Raw genomic sequence first — 18,661 nt, forward strand, 5'->3', positions numbered from 1 at the left:
AGGAAGAAAAAAATGGCAGGAAAAAGAAAGAAAGGGGAAAAAATGCTTGTAAAGTGCCAAGGAGTAGATGTGCTGAACTACTTGTAAATCTAAGTATAAACAAATCGAAAAAGACGCAATATCCTTTATGTAAGAACTAACAGAAGTAGATTCTTATTTTATTGGAGTGGGGGAAAGTTTTCTAAAAATTTAGCAAGTGACAACAATTTGGGGTAAAGTCAAAGAAAGTGAAACAAAGAGTACATTGGATCAGATTACTATTAATGCTGAAATAAGAGGGAAGGTTTTGAAGCCAAAGCAACAGAGAGAAAGAATGAAGAAGGCAATTGTTTCAAGGGCAACCAAACAGTAGAGGAGGGAAGGTCTTATACTGCTTCAATCACAAACTTTTCTTTTTGGTTTGGATTTAGCATTTTTAGCTGAGATTCCTAAATAAATGACTCAAGTTCATTCATTTTTGTTTACTAGGTTTCAACAGTTCTATTTTTTACCGTATTTTCCTGCCAAATTTTGACTGAAGATGAAATCTACTGGGACCACTAAACACAGAACTTTACTCCATGAGTAAGACTGGATCTTGGGGCTAGCATATTGCAGGCACAGGGAGTCAAGTACAGAAATACTCATGACTGACTCAGGCTTTCTATCCATCAACAATAATACTTAGCATTTATTAAACATCTACAACATGACAGGTATTTTGTCTCCATCACCTAAGTTAGGTCTCATAGTCCCATAGCAGAAACACGGTGTGTTTAATGGAATTGACTCTGTAGTAACCATTCCTAGTTTAAAATCTAATCTGCGTATCCTTCTCATCCTGAGACTTTGGCCATGTTGCTCATTTTTCCTATCATACAGTTTTCTTATCTAGAAAATGAGAATGAATTTAAACTATTTAAGGTGTTGAGAATTATTAGCTAAAATATATTGTCACAGGATCCTTGGGGTGTCACTTTTCTGGCCAGAGACCTCTGTGGCTGATGGTGCCTTTGCCTGAGTTTTGTTCGTCCTGCTGGGCTTGTTCCTCCCACTTAGCCTGGCAAGCTGCACTTGGTTCATGTGACTGGCCTGGATCCCATGCCTGCCATATGTAAGCCAGGAATGGAGTACGGAGCAGCAAGGGGTGTCTGAGTGAGTGAGTGTGGGGTCCAGCCACTGTGCACAGCCAAGCATGCCGGCTGCAGCATGGCAGGTAGCTCCAGGAGCCACCATGGGCATTGGCCCTCTGCGAGACTGCGGCTAGACCAGGCATACCATGAGTAGCTTCCACGGCTGACACCAGGGAACACGGTGGAACCTGAAAGCTTGAAGATGGCAGGAACTGCAGAACCCCAAAGAAGGTGTCAGCCCTGGTTCAGGGAGCTCCTAGATCTGGGCTCCCCAAAGGGCTACAGCACTTCTCTTTTCTTCTACTCATTGCCCACCACATGGCCAAAAAAAAAAGTGTATTTCAGTCCTGTTTGTGTTACAGATTTTCAGCCCTGTCATTTGGTAGATACTGAGTTCTTGTCCTGTATCCAGGAAGAATGAGGTATGTGGACAAGTGGAGAGTAAAAGGCAAGCAAGGCAAAGAGGTGCTTTATTGAGTGACAGAAGAGCTTAGAGGAGACCCACAGTGGGTAGCTCCTCTCTGCAGGCAAGTGGTCCTATTGTCTGCCTGAGTCTGGCTGAGGCCAGGGATTTTTATGGGCTTCAGAGGAGAGGGAGTGTGTGCTGCTTGTTTAATGGGTGGCCATCAGCAGGCCTGGGAAAAGCACTATAAATTCTCACTTGGGTCCACAGAACTGGCAGCCTGGCCCTCAGGCTTCAGGTCATCCCTGGCCTGAAGATTGGATTTCACCAGGCACCTGGCCCTTTCCCCCCAGGAGCCTGTCAGCTCCTGCTGCCCTTATCCTACCATCCATGGTGCCCAGGATGCTGAGGTTGTTCCTGCAGAGGGGCGCCTGCAGTCCCTTGCCAAGCTGCTCTTAGCCCCCTCCAGCCTCTCTCCCACACTCGTCAGCACCCAAAGTCCAGAATGGGCTCAGGCAGCAGGGGGCTAGTATGTATCAGTGCTGCCTTGAGCATGCACATACCTTGCTGGGTCATGACAGTGCCTGGGCCTAGCCACAACTTTGCTCTGAAATCAGTACAGGCACTGGGAGTAGGGAGAGGCCAGGCAGCAGGAGCAGGAACTTCTGAGCCTGTGGGTGCAGGGGGTCTTCCTTGCCCCCTAAGAGTGCAGAGATGCCTGGTCCAGATACAAACATGGCTGGGCAGCTACAGCTGTCCTCTGGAAAATGGGGCTCCCACTCCTTCAACTTGCAAGCGGGTGGGGCTTCCACCTGTTCCTAGCTCCTGCGGCTCTGTGAAGCATGCAGCTCTCACCACGCTGCCCCCACTGCAGACAGTGCCATGGCAGTGGCCACTCCAGACTGGCTGCTGCTGTCATCAATATCATGTATTCAGAACAGCCTGTCATCTTACATGGTTTGCTACTGTTTTTGTCTTTCTTGTTTTTATCTCTTTCCTCATTTCACAGAGAAGAAAAAGGAAGCTGAGAGGCTTTACCCAGTGAATACATGTCAAAGATAGTATTAAGCTTTAGGGTTGCCACCTCTAAAGTTGATCATCACTCTGGGACAGGCACCATCTTGTGTTTCATTCGGGTAGAGAAATTTCAAATGGTAAAAACACCTTTCAGAATGTTCATTCCTAAAATTTAAAAAGAAAGTTCATCTCTGAAAATGCCACGATTGCAAACTTGGACATTTTTCCACCCCACAGGGTGAAGGTAGAACACCCCTTCTCACCTTCTCATTACAGCCTTCATTTCAGCTGAAGTACAGGGCAGTCAGCTTCCAGCTGCCTAACTACACTATTAAAGGGCTGTATAGTATTAATCTGTGTTATTAGTGGCTTCATGACAGCCACAAAAGGAACATAATTAGTTTTTCATCTTTGGAAAGAAAGCTCTTAGTCTGATAGGACTAGAAGCCACTCTGTTGCCTTGGCTTTAATGTCCTCCTCCTTCCTAAAAATGCCTTTCATGCTGTCCACAGGGCTCTCTGTCCAAGTCAAAATTGTTTTCAAGTCACCACCAAGGTGTTTTCAAAATTAGAGTAGTTTGAGGTAAATTCTCATAAACATCTTTCTTTCTTCTTGCTTTTCAATGTCTACTTAAGAACAAACACAAACTCAACTCCAATGCTTTTTATAGTTCAAGCCCAATAAAAAACGTTAAAATTCCAGTAAGCAATAACATCTTTTTACTGCATTTGAGTACTAAAAAATAAGTGCTTCTAAGACCGCTGTGGCTGTTAGTACTTAAATGGCCAAATTATCTTAATTGTCTCGGAAGTGGTACTAAAGTTTGAAAAAGCAAGAGTGCCTATGTGAGAAGAAAGGGAAAATGCCATCATTATGTTCATTTTTCAGAAGGGAATATTTGTCTGCATTTCAGTCAACAACAAACCATTTTCCAGTAAATCAAAACTCAAAGAGGTATGGGTGGCAAAGTTCTATGGCATATGTGCTATCCGTGATTGAGTTGTAGTAAATGTAACTTTGCCATGGAGAAAGCTACTTTGCAGAACTATGAGTCCATTCGATTCCAATTTAATCAATTTGAAATTCCAAGCTGCCCCATTTTGAGGCTGAGGCACACTGCATTACAATGCATGAGACACATTTTTCTGTTTGGCAGAGAGCTCTTTGGACTCTTGATGCCCAAGTCAATGTCAAAAGATGTCTGAGAGTCTTGGGGAGGCAGACATAGACTCAAGTTGAAGAATACACTCAACTTGAACACATCTCACAGAGAAGAACCACTTACCTGAAGGCAAAGAGAAAAGAGGGTGTGGATGAAGTAATAGAGGCAAGAGCCTCACAGATCCTTATCAGGTAAATAAGCTTAACTTTTATAACAAATTATCTCTCTTTTCATATTGATATCTTAACAAACTAACAAGTATTCTCTTGTCCCAAGTCCCAACTTCTTTACCAATATCCATAACATTTACTGTCCCTTCTCACTGCCTGCCAACTCGTGGAAAGAACTATCTATACTAACAGTTCACATGACCTTTCTCTCAATTCTCTCGGGCCCACTCCTAGCAGGCCTTCACTCTCTGTTCACACACAGAGGATTCTTGACCAATCACACCCTTTTTCATTTTGAAATGCCCAGTGATTATTTCCCAGTCCTTGGTTTACTTGACCTGTTAGCAACTCTTGGCAGAAGTGATTCATCCCTTTTCTTTCCAATGCATTCTTCGAAAGAATTTGGTTTACAGGAGGATCTTTTATATGGATTATCCTCCTACCACAAATGTTCTTCCTTCTTAGTAGTCTTGGTTGGATCTGCCCCATTGTCCCTACCTGTATGAAATGGAATATCACAGGAACCACCCACAGATCTGTAATCTCCCTTTATTATACTTACTTCCTAGGTGCTTCCATTCAATAGCATGACTTTAATTTTCATTCATATGCTGATGACCACATTTTTATCTCTAGTCTCAATCTCTCCTCTAAACTACAACTTTTTATTTGATAACTGTAATTAAAAGTTAATAAGTATCTTAAAATTCAGCTTCCCAAAAACACCCTTAATATCTACTCTCTCTAAATCCAAAATGTAGTTTTTTTTTTTTTTTTTTTTTGATCAAATTAACTGGCAATTCCACCAGACCAGACCAAATCTTCGCTCTAGTCTTTACTCCTCTTTCTTATATCTCCCTTCAAATACTATTGGTTTCAGATTCAAAAAATACTCTGAGTTCGCTCACTTCTCACTACAGCCACGGCTATCTCCTTGGTTGAAGATACTGTCTTCTTATACTTGGATTCTTGCAAGAGACTTCTAACCATTCTCGTTACTTTCACCTAGGTATTATTTGGCATGTAGATGTCAATAACTTTTCTAAAACTTGAGTCAGATCAGATCATTTCTCTATTTGAAACCCACCTGTGCCGTCTTAAGGTATTCAGAGTGACATACAGATAACTTATCATGACTTCTAGCATCCTACCTTTTTGACTGCCTTTGCTTCCAATATCTCCGCAGCTTACCCATCAGTTTCACACCAAAGCTCCTTACTGTTCCTTAAACACCCCTAGGATGTTCTCATCTGCAGGCCTTTGTACTTGCTGCTGTAACTGCGTTGAAGCACTTCATGTGCTTTCATGAGGCCTCTCTTCAAAAGTACCTTTATCAAGAAAGCTTTCTATAATCTATATAAAGTAGCATCCCTGGATCTGTCATTTTTATAGAGACTTTATTCTGCTTCATTTTTTCTTTGTGACACTTACTAAAACCTGATATGTTTTGCATTTGTTTGTCACTGGCTATCTTCCCCAACCACATATGAACATAATGTGGACTTTTCTTCATACTTATATCTTGAGTGCATAGAATAGTGCCTGACTGGATCACCTGAGGTCAGGAGTTCAAGACTAGCCTGGCCAACATGGTGAAATCCCATCTCTACTAAAAAAAAAAAAAAAAAAAAAAAAAAAAAAAAAAAAAAAAAAAATACAAAAATTAGCTGAGCATAGTGGCAGTACCTGTAATCCTAGCTACTTGGGAAGCTGAGGCAGGAGAATCACATGAACCAGGGAGGTGAAAGTCACAGTGAGCTGAGATTGTGACACTGCACTCCAGCCTGAACAACAGAGTGAGAATCTGTCTTCAAAAAAAAATTGTACCTGGCACTCAAGAGGTTTTTAATAAGTTCCAGAATTACCTGAATAATTGTTTCACAGAAGTTAGCAGAATCAAAAAAATGAAACTTTCCCCTACCCAATTTAGAAGGAAATTTTAAAAGTCATTACCAATGACACATTTTGGGAGTTTCTTGACTTTCAAAATATATAAAACTGGCAAGGCAATCTCAGCAGAGAGAAGAGCTTCAGACCAATGTACCTTTTGCCACTACCTTGTGTCACTTTGTAAAGGTCATAGATATTTGAAATAAGATTTTCCTTGACATAATAGAAAGTGAGTTCTGGCAAAATAATTATGAAATATTGATTTAGAGAAATCCAGTGGTTCAGGCATTCTGAGATACGGGGACAGGGAACCAAAAATTACTGGCTTGTGATGACTTGGCATTTTTCTTAGCTTGCTTGAATCCATCTTTAGCTTCTGCAAACCCATAAGGCACATGCTCAGAACATTTGGCTGAGTGCTCTGCTCCCAGTAATATTTCTCCATAACTATTAACATATAACCACCTCAAATTAATGGCTCTGCTAAATTAAACCTGACGTGGTTCAAAATGCCAGCCAATCTGTTTTCAATTCCACAATCACTCATCACTCTTGTTTTATTAATTGTAGAGGCAGAAGAAGCTTAAGATGTATTAACTTTGTTAAAAATATCTGATTTCTATGACTCAACTGTCTTCACAGTTCAGCCAAATTTAAAATATATTTTACATTTTCTATATTATCTCTGTAGACATTTGTAGAGTTCTCTGAATTCTTACACAATATAGCTGAAACAATTGTTAATTTTTGTAGACCTCTAATGTACCTATCATTCTTATTTTACTCAACCAAAAAGAAGAAACAAACAGTACAAAACCCCAAACCTCAAATCATAAAGTATTTATTAGACCAAAGCATTTTGCTTACCCTTTGAACACAGATTTGACTTATCACCACCTTCACATTTAAAATGTCTTAGGGGAATAGTTCATGCCCACCATTAAGAAGGAGGTTTTATTTCATGAGATGCAGCAGATAAGAACACAAACAAAATATATAACAGCACAAACTCTTCTAAATCTCATCACTAACATCTAATTCTTCTCTGCAGAGCTATCTTCCCTACCTCCTGGGACCCAAGAGTTTGTTTCTTTTTACCTCAAGTAACCATTCTGTCTTCCCACTTGTTTTGTCCTCATAGGTCTCTGTACAAAGTGGGTGTCCATTGTCATTAAAATAGGTGTCCTGTTTCCACTTGCTTATCACTTATTCCTATTATATTATTCCGAGCCATTTAGCACTCACAGCTTAATACAAGTATTTTTGGAAACAATATACTCAATGATATATGGCCAAACGTGCATGATCACATTTTGTAGGGAGCAATTAAGAATTGTGAAACAGCCTGGACTAATATGTGGCCAATCTACCAGAATTGACTGACAAAAATGACTATTAATTATCCTGTCTTGCTTCTTTACTATAGCTGAGTTTAATTTTCATGGCTTTCATATTAGCAAAGTAACACAAAAATGAACCAATCTGGCAGCTTTACCATATGATGATAAAGGTGGAGCATCTGAATAAATATTGTAGCTGAATGTTATTATGCTGTGTAGCCAACATTTGTCTCAAGTAGAAAAAAAATAAGCTATATAGGCATTATATTTATAAGGTACATGATAATTATATAGCAAAATGGAAAAATATTTAGGACAAATGAAAAAAGACATAGACGTACTTCAGATATATGCATGCCATGTGTTAATATGGAAAAAAGAATTGAACAGGAATATAAATAAATAAAAAATAATCTTTCTTTTAGAGCTGTAAGGTGTCAAAGAAAAAGGCACCACATGGAATTAAAAGGCAAGAAAAGCTTTTTTCAAGACATTGCAATAGGGGAGAGGGATTGAATTCAACTCTGCTGACACAAAAAGCAGGAGGGTTTTAAGTGCTGTGCTAAACTGGTAGAAAAGTCCTGGAAGATGTTGAGGAGAGGTTGGTCATTATGTTTACAAACCAGTACTTGACAAAGTTAGACTCTTACTTTTTAACAGAAACTGGAAGAATGTACCCTATCTTTCTCAGTTACATTTTGAAGAGATGGCTCCTAGGTCCTTGAAAATACATTTCTGAGCTATAAAACTGGCAAGCTGGGAGAATATTTACATCCCAAAGGAGCAGAGAAAGAATTTATAATTGTAAGTGTTATAAAGAAAAGAGATTCAGGACCCAATGGGAGGAAGCCTTTTTAAAGTTTAGTCAAGTCGGGAAGAATATTAGTCTTCTCGGCCAAGAATTACAAGTAATATTTTTCTACTGACTTTATTTTTGTAATATTACTTAGTTTCTATAATTAAAATCTAAAAAGCAACCAAAAACTGCCCTATTAATAAGTACGCTAGTCTGCTCTCATGCTGCTAATAAAGACATACTTAAGACTGGATAATTTGTAAACGAAAGAGATTTAATTGACTCACAGTTCCACAAAACTGGGGAGGCCTTCACAATCATAGCAGAAGGTGAACCAGGACCAAACTCACATCTTACATGGCAGCAGACAAGAGAGATTGCACAGGAGAACTCTCCTTTATAAAACTATCAGATCTCCTGAGACTTATTCATTATTACAAGAACAGCACAAGAAAGACCCACCCTATGATTCAATAACCTCTACCTGGTCCCTCCTACAACACATGGGCATTATGGGAGCTATAAATCAAGATGAGACTTGGGTGAGGACACACTCACACCATATCAATAAGTTTTTAACTCACCAAAATGTTATTTTGAGCAAGAGTCAAGACTCTCACTCATGTGGCTATTTCTTAAAATAACCTTATATGGTTGGTGAGTGCAATATTCCCTACTGTAGAACAACTTTGGAGTCACCAATGGAACAGATCTGAGGATATCCATTGCCCCTACTTTTGGCTTTCTAATTCCTCCATAAGTCAAATATCAGATTACTGGATGGGTCTGTACATTATAATCATTAAAATGAGTAAACACGACCACAAAATTCTCTTGATTAATTCTTTTCACTTTAATTATCCTTCCTACTAAAATTTCAATTTTCATTAAGTAAAGCTGCTCTAAGTAGCTCCTGTCACTTCAGTTAACTATTAAGTATTTAACCCTGTGTTTCTGAACATTTCATACATGAGTTCATGTTTACTCATATCCTAAGTCTGATAATATTTTGGAGTTACCACACTTTTACCCAGGAGCTTTTAGTCTAAGCTCCATTCCATTTTACAAGAACTAATGTGATAATAGCCTATAATTCTTGAGTAAAGAGAACTTGTTTCTTGTCCCAGCTTCATGATGAAATAGGTACATAACACTAACCAAGGCCCGTAATGTCCCTGGCCTAACGTCACAATTCCAAATCTGTAAAATGAAATTGTTAAGCTCCAAAAATGCCAAGACCCCTTTCAGCTGTAATATTTTATGATTCTAAGATTCTACCATCTTAGAAGATCCTTGTGAGGCAAAAGTTAGTTTATGTTTGTTCAAGTTTTAGGTAACATCTAGAACTCTGCACTCTAAAAGAGGCAAAAGACTAATGCTGGTGGCAGTTTTAGAATAAGAATCTACCTTCTGTGAAGGCATTCTTTAGTGAACCAGGCACAGGAATATTTTGATTTCCCTAGGTCTCTTCTATGGGAGTTTCTAGAAATAATCGTGTTGCCAAGCTTTAACTCTTTTATTAATAGCTGACTTTTTAAGTGTCAATTTACTGTTTCTATAAGGCTCATACAGCTTCCATCATATTAAAAAATATACATACAACCTCATAAGATATTCACCAGTGTCTACTCACTGTAAACACATACAAGGAAAGAAATTAGTATAAATGTATTCATGTTTTATATTAATATTTTACACATCTGACAGCAATTTCATGGATTTGAAAAAGTAAATGAAAAGGCATGCAAGTCATATTACTTATTTAGGTAGTATATACATCTGGTTTGTAACATAGAATTAAGAAGCCCTTTTTCTAAGAAATGCATACCAGCCCATCATCCTCATTTTTCAAAGCTGGGAGCCATTGGTCTACATGTATCAATCAGTACTGAGTTTGACATATATTCACTTTTGGGAAGTGGGGAGAAATGTCTTTAAAGTCCTGAAATATTATTTAGCTTAGGTCATATTTAAAATCTGGACAAATACAAATCCAATAGCCAAACCTAAATAAAATGGATTATTCATCTAAAGAGAAATATATCCTTTGTAATATACCCAAAAATCAGAATTGCTCAAATAACAGAAGGTGCATTTTATGAGTTGTGCTCTTAGCTGTTTACCCAGGGGACCAAAATGTTAATATCTCCTTTCATAAATTTGTATAACTAACTCTCTTTACTCCAAGACCATCTACTCCTGAGGAACACTGTGTATGCAATCTGGATGTGAGGTGGTTTGAAACAGCCACTACTGAAACTTGCTAGACAAAGCACTGAAAATTCTACCTGCTCCATGGCATAGCGTTTTCCTTGAAATTCACACTCTTTGAGAATGGCAAAGCTTCTTTATTTAAAATGTTTCTAACCATTCTTGCTTTGCTTTAGTGAAGTATGATTATAAAACTTTTATCAACCCAGACTGCCAAGTAGAATATACCAAGAAACTGATTCCATCACAGTCTTTGTTTCCCAAGAAGAAAACCAAGGTTGTATGCCCTGAGTCTGAGAACATTTCAGAATGTGAAAATAATTAAGCTACTCTGTGTTTAGTATGCAGAGGAAACTGTTATTTTCCTGAGTTTGTTGCAAGGGTAAAATTAACCAATGAGAAACTAAATGGGTAATGCAAGTTAGAATACTATACCATTCCCTGAAAGCTCAACAAGGCTTGGCATTTTCCTCTACCAGTGTTCCAGTGAATGGCTATTTGGATACCTGCCAAATGAAGGAAGCACAATACAGATGGATTCTCTTACACTGTTTTCTGAATTATATTCCTCAAGTTGTTTGCCTTTACCCTTTGGAAAGCCCTGTGCCCTTGACAGCTAAAATGATCTGAGCTGGGTGGTGTTCAGAAATAATTTAAAATATTATTAACTCATAAAAACAAACACAATAGTGACAAAAAGCTCAAAGACTTGGCTATAGTAGAGAATTTAAAGGGAACGACCTCAGGGGAAAGACTAACAGATCTTGGTTTACTTATCCCAGGCAATAAATCATGATCTAGAAAAATGGAGGCATATTGAGACTTGGTTGCTTAATAGATAATCCATTGACCTTTTAATCCCCTTAAATCTTTTTCTGTATTCATTTTCATGTACCAGGCAGGTATGTCACATGCCAGGCACAATTGTTGTTCCGGGAAGAAGTGAGTTTGTTAAAGAGAACATGTGGGGCACTGTAACTATTATTCCACCCCCTAGTATTTCTAACATCCTCCTGATACCCTGGAGAAACTGAGAATAAGGGTAGAAGGGAATGTTTCATAGCACATAAAGTTAAAAAAATACTTGTTTTCCATAACTCTTGAGCTAAATACAGATCCAAGAACTCTGCTAAGTCCCAGTGTGCTGACAATTAGATGTCTTGACCAAGTGGGTATGCCTTGATTCTCTAGATGTGCCCTTCAGGAGACAGTCTACACTAGTAATCTGATTTTAGGTAATCAATACAATTTATTTATCAACCACAAGAAGCAGAGTAGTTTGATAATACCAAATATACCAAATTGAAAGCTCACTTTAGGAAAAACAAAAGGGCAATTTCTTCAGAAGATCTGTAACAAGAAGGACACATTTTAAAAATCTAAAGCTCTGAATATGATAAAATGTATTTTATAAAAATAAATTTCAAAGGGTAGTTTAACAGAAAGCAAATTGATTTTTTTTTTTAAGGCTGGCTCTGTTTGTTTCTTTATCCAAAGCATTCTCACCTTTCACAAAAACACAGTATTGCTGCCAACACTCCTGTATAGCTCAGTAACCCTGGATGATAACATAACCAAGTATTGTGCTCAGAGTAATCAATCAATCAATCCATCCAGGAAAATGAGCAAGTCTCACTCAGCAGGTTCCCACCCTACAGGAAGTAACACACTATTGTCCTTATTCTCCTGAACCTTATCCAAATCAGCAAACCAATCAGGTACTCCCTCATACTACCAGTGTGGGTAGATAAAATGATAATTGCATTGTTTAGTCAACCATTTCAACCATCAGCTTGCAGCAAGACCCACCATGTTGCACCATGCCCATCTGTGTAGTTGTATTGAGTTAGAAATCTAAAAAAAGGAAAGTGGTTAGAGCAAACCCAGAGATTGTGAAAAAAATTGAATGATAGCATTAAAAAGTAATCAGCATCTATCCATACAGATCAAACTACATGTAGAAAGGAGACTTACGCAGCTTTGGACAATAGAGGAACATTTCATTAACATTAAAATAACTACTTCTCTTCTCATACTGTGTGTGTTGTTTCACATTGAGAGGAAATGATCAGTCTGTTTAGATCACCCTGAAAATCTACCACAATTTAAGGCAGGAGACCCTAAAATCTTTCAGAACACAGAGTATCTTTATGCAATTAATCAAGATATTGAAGAAAGAATGACTTCTGATGGTCATGTGGCCAGTTAGTGGAAGAGTATATATTATGTACAAAGATCCAGAAGTCCTCAGACCTCATTTCTCTTTATTATAACAAACATTCAACATTATTATTATAAGTTATTGGCATTTTAAGCTTTCATTAAGAAGCCTGATAGAGAATGCAAAAATTGACATAAAGGTGGGACCCAATCTAAAAGGAATACTTATTAAATATCAAACAACCAAACCACCATGAACATCCATGAATTTTCAGGGCTTGTTCTTATGTTAGCGTTGTGGTGGATAAAACAGTACTATCACACACTGAGTATCCAACTCAGCTCAAACCATCAGCCAATCCCCAATAAATCAGAAAACAAAATAGTGTATAGTACAGCCCCATCATTTAGTAGGAGAAATAAGTAGAAAAGAACTTGGAAAGGTGAAAAATGTGAACGACAGGAAATATACTATAAAAAAATTTGGAGTTGTGGTTAAAAAGAAAAGAGTAAGATTCAAAATACAGCCTTACCATCAGACTGAGAGACAATCACATTCCACACAGAAATAGATGGCACACTTAACGTGGTTAATTTCAGGAAGAAATATTTATAAAGGTGTAGTCAGCTGTTGGGAAGCCATGAGGTAGGATTCAATGCCCACCTACATGATAGAAGAACACTAGTTATTTTCACTAGGTCTGAAGATATTTTCAGAACATAAAGACAGAAATTCTGATATTTAGTGACCATTGGTTTAGGACTTATACACATCTTGCTTTCTTCCTACCATTTCCTGCCATGGGCATCAAGTTGGGAAAATCCAACAGGTCACTAGGGGGCAAAGGTGCTGGAAGGTGGAGATTGAATCTGGGGAGACAACCAGATCTGGACCTGTACTAAAAACTATTTCCAAATGTGTCTTTCTGCTCTCTCATCCATAGCTCTGCTTTGCCAGAGTGACTTTGTTCATATCTGCCACCTCCCTGCATCTAGTTCAGCTTTCACTGTTTTCATGGAAATTTACCAATCCTTCACATGAAATTAGTTAGTAATATCTGCCTCACAGGAAGTTTGCAATAAATATGAGTTTCTTTTCTTTCCTTCTATCTATAAACCCATTTTTTATGGTGTGTTTGTGTGCTTAACATTTTATATTATTTAGAAAAAGAAAGAAAAGCCTTATGGACTAGGTAACAATACGTAAGTCTGAAACAAAACTTGTAGATTAGTAAGGAAAGACTGAATGTGTCAGTATACAAAAAAGGAACAAGAGGAACCAGATTTCAACACGTTGCTGAAATGTAATATGAGTTTCTGTGATGGCTTTAGCTTGAGTATGCAGACTCATGATTGCATAGGCAATAAACAGCAGGATAATTAAACACCCGAAGAATCAAAATATTTTTGATAAAGTATTATATATTTTGTATTTTAATTATGGCGTTGAGGGTTATGAAGGCTTGATGTATCTGCAGGGAAGAAGACACTGTTGTATGTTAGCCTTCACAAGTGCTGTAAGAACTTGGCAATCTATTCCCTATCACCTACCCTTCTCTCTGACACTTGAATGGGTCAGGCCAAGTAGCAAAACAAACAGGTCTGATATAATTTTAAAATGTTTTAATATTTATATATCAATATTATATCATGACATAAGAAAGACAACTGAAGAAAACAACCAGATATATCTTAAACTAGCCTTTAGATTTTATCTTATTCTGTTTTATTTTTTTCCTTTACAGTCATTTGTAACATGTAACCTGCTAAATATATATAAATATTGAGAGCAAGAAGATGTTAATATCTTATAGAAGGAAGGAACTCAATAAATCTTAGCTGAATTGAATTAAGTAAAAACGTAATTGATATAAAAATCAACTAGTTTTGCTGGTATTAAATAAAACATAGGAATTTTTGCTAATGAAACAGCAACATTTAAAATTTGCTCATCAACACACTAGAATATGTTATGCCTTCAACTTGAAATTAAAATAGCCTGATAGTAGACAATGTCTGCCTTTGGCTCACAAAGCTAAGTTGTACTGGGGTGGCTTATATGAAAAATAATCCCCACTGTTTCTAGTTCAAATAATCTAAAAATCAGCATACATCCCATTTTTTGCTGGGGATTGTAAATTAAGCAATATGGCTTACAAGTTTCAGCTCACCATTTATTTAGACAGAAGGGATGCTAAAGAAATTTGCTTGCTAAAAAGCATCTGTAAGAGCAGACTATAGCTTTTTTAATGTCCCTATCGTATACTTGACACAACTTTAATCAGTGACAGTTGATTATGTTGAGGGCAGTGAGAGTTTATATAAAAGGAACCTTGAAAGTCTGGTGAGTTCTAACTAGTTTCTAAAGCTTACTACTATAGTCTTGAACTACGTACTTAGCCATCTCTGAACTTCACTTTTCTTCTTGCACAGTGTAATAAGATAATTCTTTTGTTGTTGTTGTTGTTGTTTTAATCACATAAGATAAAGAAAATGTGTGCATTTTGAAAGCCTGTTACTTATAAGCCAATAGGCCTTTATGAGTCTATTCCCTGCATTCTGTTAATATGCAGTTTTTAATCTAGTTAATTTTATGGTAAAGTGAAAACTTGACCTTGGCATCTAACATCTCCAGGTGCAAATCTCAGGTTTGCTTTTCCACAGTTGTGTGACTTTGGGCAAAATTCTTAAGACCTCTGGAGATTATTTTTATCATTTTAGAAATGAAAGATGTAGGACTTTTTCATAGGGATATGCTGCCTTTCACATAGCTGTCTTTCATCTGTCATTAACTACTTGTCTATACCTTTCCTAGATTATACTCTTTCCCCAAAATACATAATGCAAAGATAACTTGCCTGTTTCTTGATTTTATAATTTAGAAACGAAGAACTCACAAAAGTTTACAAGAGAGTTTCAAAGAGAGTTAATGGCTTGGAAAACAGGATATGTGAAGGAAGTTTTAAAGACATTGGATCATTTGACACTTAGCAGAAAACCAAGGGTGGAATTGAAAATGATTTCTTAGAAATGAAGATAAGGAGATGGAACAAAGATCATCTCTATCCATTTATGAGGATGAGAGATAAGCAGTGAGATTGACTGCAATTGCATAATTTTCCAGTTAAGGATAGCAAGTAAAATACAGACATCAAATTTTTACTTCCTCTACAACTCACTGTTAAGCACCATAAGGACAGTACAGAATATACACACACACACACACACACACACACACACACACAGACACACATATGTATATAAACTATGTATAAGAAATATATGCATGATTTTTTTTTTCTTGAAGGTAACAACCCACAAGAAAAAACAGAATGGGGAATAACAAAAACAAAACTTAGGAAGACAGAAAGCAAAAAGACAAGTGGTAACCGATAGAGCACATTGAAAAAGTTGAGCCCAACGCTAGCAGTAGGGAATACTGATGACATTCATACCACAGAACTTGCTATTCTCCAGGTACCTAAAAGTTTTAATGCAGAGACTCAAGCCAGGAAAACTGATTGAAAGTATGTACAAGATTTATTAGATCTTCCCCTTGACCTCATAGCCTGGTTACTGTACTTTCTCTTATTAGGCAGAATATTGAGTATTTATTATTATTCTCTTCTTAGGGAGGATATTGTGTATTTATTATTCTTTTGCCAGTGTAAACAGAGGACCCGCTATGGTTTGAAAGTTTATGCTCTTCCGAAATTCAGTTTTAAACTTAATTCCCAATGCAACAGTATTATGACATAGGGCCTTTAGGTGGTGATTAAGTCATAGGGGCTTGATCGCGTCCTGTCCCCCTTTTGATGCCCCCTACCCTTCTGCCAGGTGAGAACACTGCATTCACTTTTTCCACCACACCAACAAGGCACCACCTTTGAATCAGAGAATAAGCTTTCATCAGACAACTAATCTACTGAAGTCTTGGTTTTAAACTTTCTAGCCTTCAGAACAGTTGAAAAATAAATTGTTATTTTTTATAAATTACCCAGTCTACAGTGTTTTGTTTTTGTTTTTGTTTTTGTTTTTTACAGCAGCAGAAACACTAACATCAAGTCTCTGCATTGGGAGACATTAGACACATTTGAAAGTGGAACAGCAAACTAGAAATAGAGGGATTGGGTTAAATAAGATGTACTGAATGGAGAAATTCTTCAATCTTCTTCCCCATTTGGCTCCCAGATAGGGTGACTATATAATTTCTAATTCAGGCCAGTGCATCCTTGAGGAAAAAAAGGAGACACTATTAATAGTCATTTATTTTGGAAAATGTTATAAAGTACACATCTACCAGGAAAACCGTGGCTTGTAGGGCTATAGGCCTCATTCCTCAAACTCTAGTAGGGAGGCATATACTTCCCAGAGAGATTAGATGCCTTCTCTGAGGGACTCTGATGAACACAAGAGAAAAGATAGAAAGAGGAAAACATTCAGGATTCTCAAAGGAAAGAGCATGGTCAGCTGGTTATGCAGTGGAGACCATATTCCATGTGTTTTCGATGAATAACACTCACAAATTAAAGTAAGGGAAAACCTCTATAATGATTTTACTCAAATAATAACAAAATCTGTTGGGAGAAATAAAAGTATGCATGTCGAGGATGAAACTAGGAAAGTTCTAAAGAAAGGAAGACTCCTCAGCCTCTGTGGAGGGAGGTCAATAGATAACACCTAAAGGTTAAATATAAAATCTTGGAATATAAGTATGCTAATTACAAATACGGAGATAAGTTTACAAAATTTTGCTAAAATAAATGAGATACACTTTAAAGAGTACGAAATGATAGGGTCAGGAACTGTTATTTTTATAACAAATCTGGTGCACTATTAGACATTTATTATTTTACTATCAGACCTTTTAACCTAAAAGCTGGCATGTAATGATTTTCAGGCCAAATTTTAATGCCAGATTTTGAAAAAAATCAAAAAAATTTTCCAGTGACATGGCCCTGCCCATTCATTTACATATATCTCTGGCTGCTTACGTAGAACAACTACAAAGTTGAACAGTTACAGTGGTGATTATATAGCCCACAGAATCTAAAATATCTATTATGTGGTGGTACTGCAGAGAAAAAGCAGTCTGCTGACTGCTACCCTAAAACATGGCCATGGATAGTTGATTAAAAAAAAAAAAAAAAAGAAAAAAGAAAAATAGTGGCGTCAAATACATTCCAAACAGGGAATGTTTCTAAGTAGTGGAATGATGAGTTGAACAAAATTGAAGGCTTCTCTTTCTTGGAGTCTTACATTGGCAGAAGCTTTTTATCCTCTAATGGACTATGAGTTATCCTATTTACAGCCAGGATAATAAAATAGTTGCTACATCCAAGACAGCAGCTACTATGTGCTTCAAATCAAGCAAAGCAAATACTTATCTTTTTTTTTTTTTTTAATTTTAGATGTTCAACAGTTTTTGCTCGGTTGTCTATTTGGTTCAAAATATACCTTAGAGATTTTCTGGAAATGGTTTTAAAATAATAGCTTCTGTGTACCCACCCACTGGTCTATTAGCAAACATAAAATAGGAGGTAAAAGTCTTCTGAAAATGTGGCTCTCAGAGGAACTCAATGACAGAGCCCAACACTCATTTCTTACCCGAAAATTTCTTCCTCAGGGAGAATCCTGCATAATATTTTACTGGTGTCTTTCTTGTTCAATTGCTTTCACATCACATTATCTTAACATATTACACTGCCTCTTAGAGTCATGTTTCTTATATGCTTCCTAATAAGCTACGTAATTAAAACAACAACAACAATCTACCATTGTTTGGTCACACAGGAAAGAACACCTTATAAGGTCAATAGATTTTCATTCTTTGCCTCTACCTAAGGTTTCAACATCAGTTGTGTTAGAAATGAAATTTACTAATCAAAACTGTTGATTTGAAAATAAATCTATCAGAGCAAGTGAAACCTATACTCCTGGGAGTACTTCATGTCAACATTGATCATTGATTTTTTTGACCCTAAAATTACTTGAAAAAGAATTAACATCTGCACCCTCATCACTATAAAATCACATGCAATAATTTAAGATTTGTGAGCAAGTGAGTATTCTACTAATAACAACCGCCTAAAAACATAATTTTTATTTTCTGAGATCAAAATTTAGCATTGACTACAGCATACAATATATGCTCAGTGCCACAGTATTGATATGTAGTAAGAGGGCATTTTAGAGAAAGTGTCAAAACACCTCTCAACTCTTGGTTTGTGCTTTATTATTATTGTGTATTGGTTAGATAATTGTTTTCTGCTAATGTCTGGACGTGAGTACATTTATAAAGTCATTTGTTTATGCATGCATTGAATGTGTTTTGAGTTCCAACTATGTGTATTTCATATTTTTGGAGTTCTTTTCCCAAGGGGAGAATACTGTTAGGGGA

At 37.0% G+C, this 18,661-nt stretch overlaps 1 protein-coding gene across 5 annotated transcripts in view; it reads right to left on the reverse strand.

Moving 5' to 3' along the window:
* Positions 1 to 18,661, reverse strand: part of LRRC4C (leucine rich repeat containing 4C) — a 1,358,593-nt gene that overhangs the window by 1,144,540 nt on the left and 195,392 nt on the right. Inside the window, exon 1 of one of the 5 annotated variants that reach the window (XM_074401333.1) lies at positions 12,795 to 13,303. The exons of the other annotated variants lie outside the window; for them this stretch is intronic. The gene's annotated coding sequence lies outside the window, so the exon portion shown is untranslated. Of the gene's footprint in view, positions 1 to 12,794; positions 13,304 to 18,661 lie in introns of those variants that run through there. 5 annotated transcript variants of the gene reach the window in all.

Source organism: Saimiri boliviensis, chromosome 6 (assembly GCF_048565385.1).
Source record: "Saimiri boliviensis isolate mSaiBol1 chromosome 6, mSaiBol1.pri, whole genome shotgun sequence".
Taxonomy (NCBI): Eukaryota; Metazoa; Chordata; class Mammalia; order Primates; family Cebidae; genus Saimiri; species Saimiri boliviensis.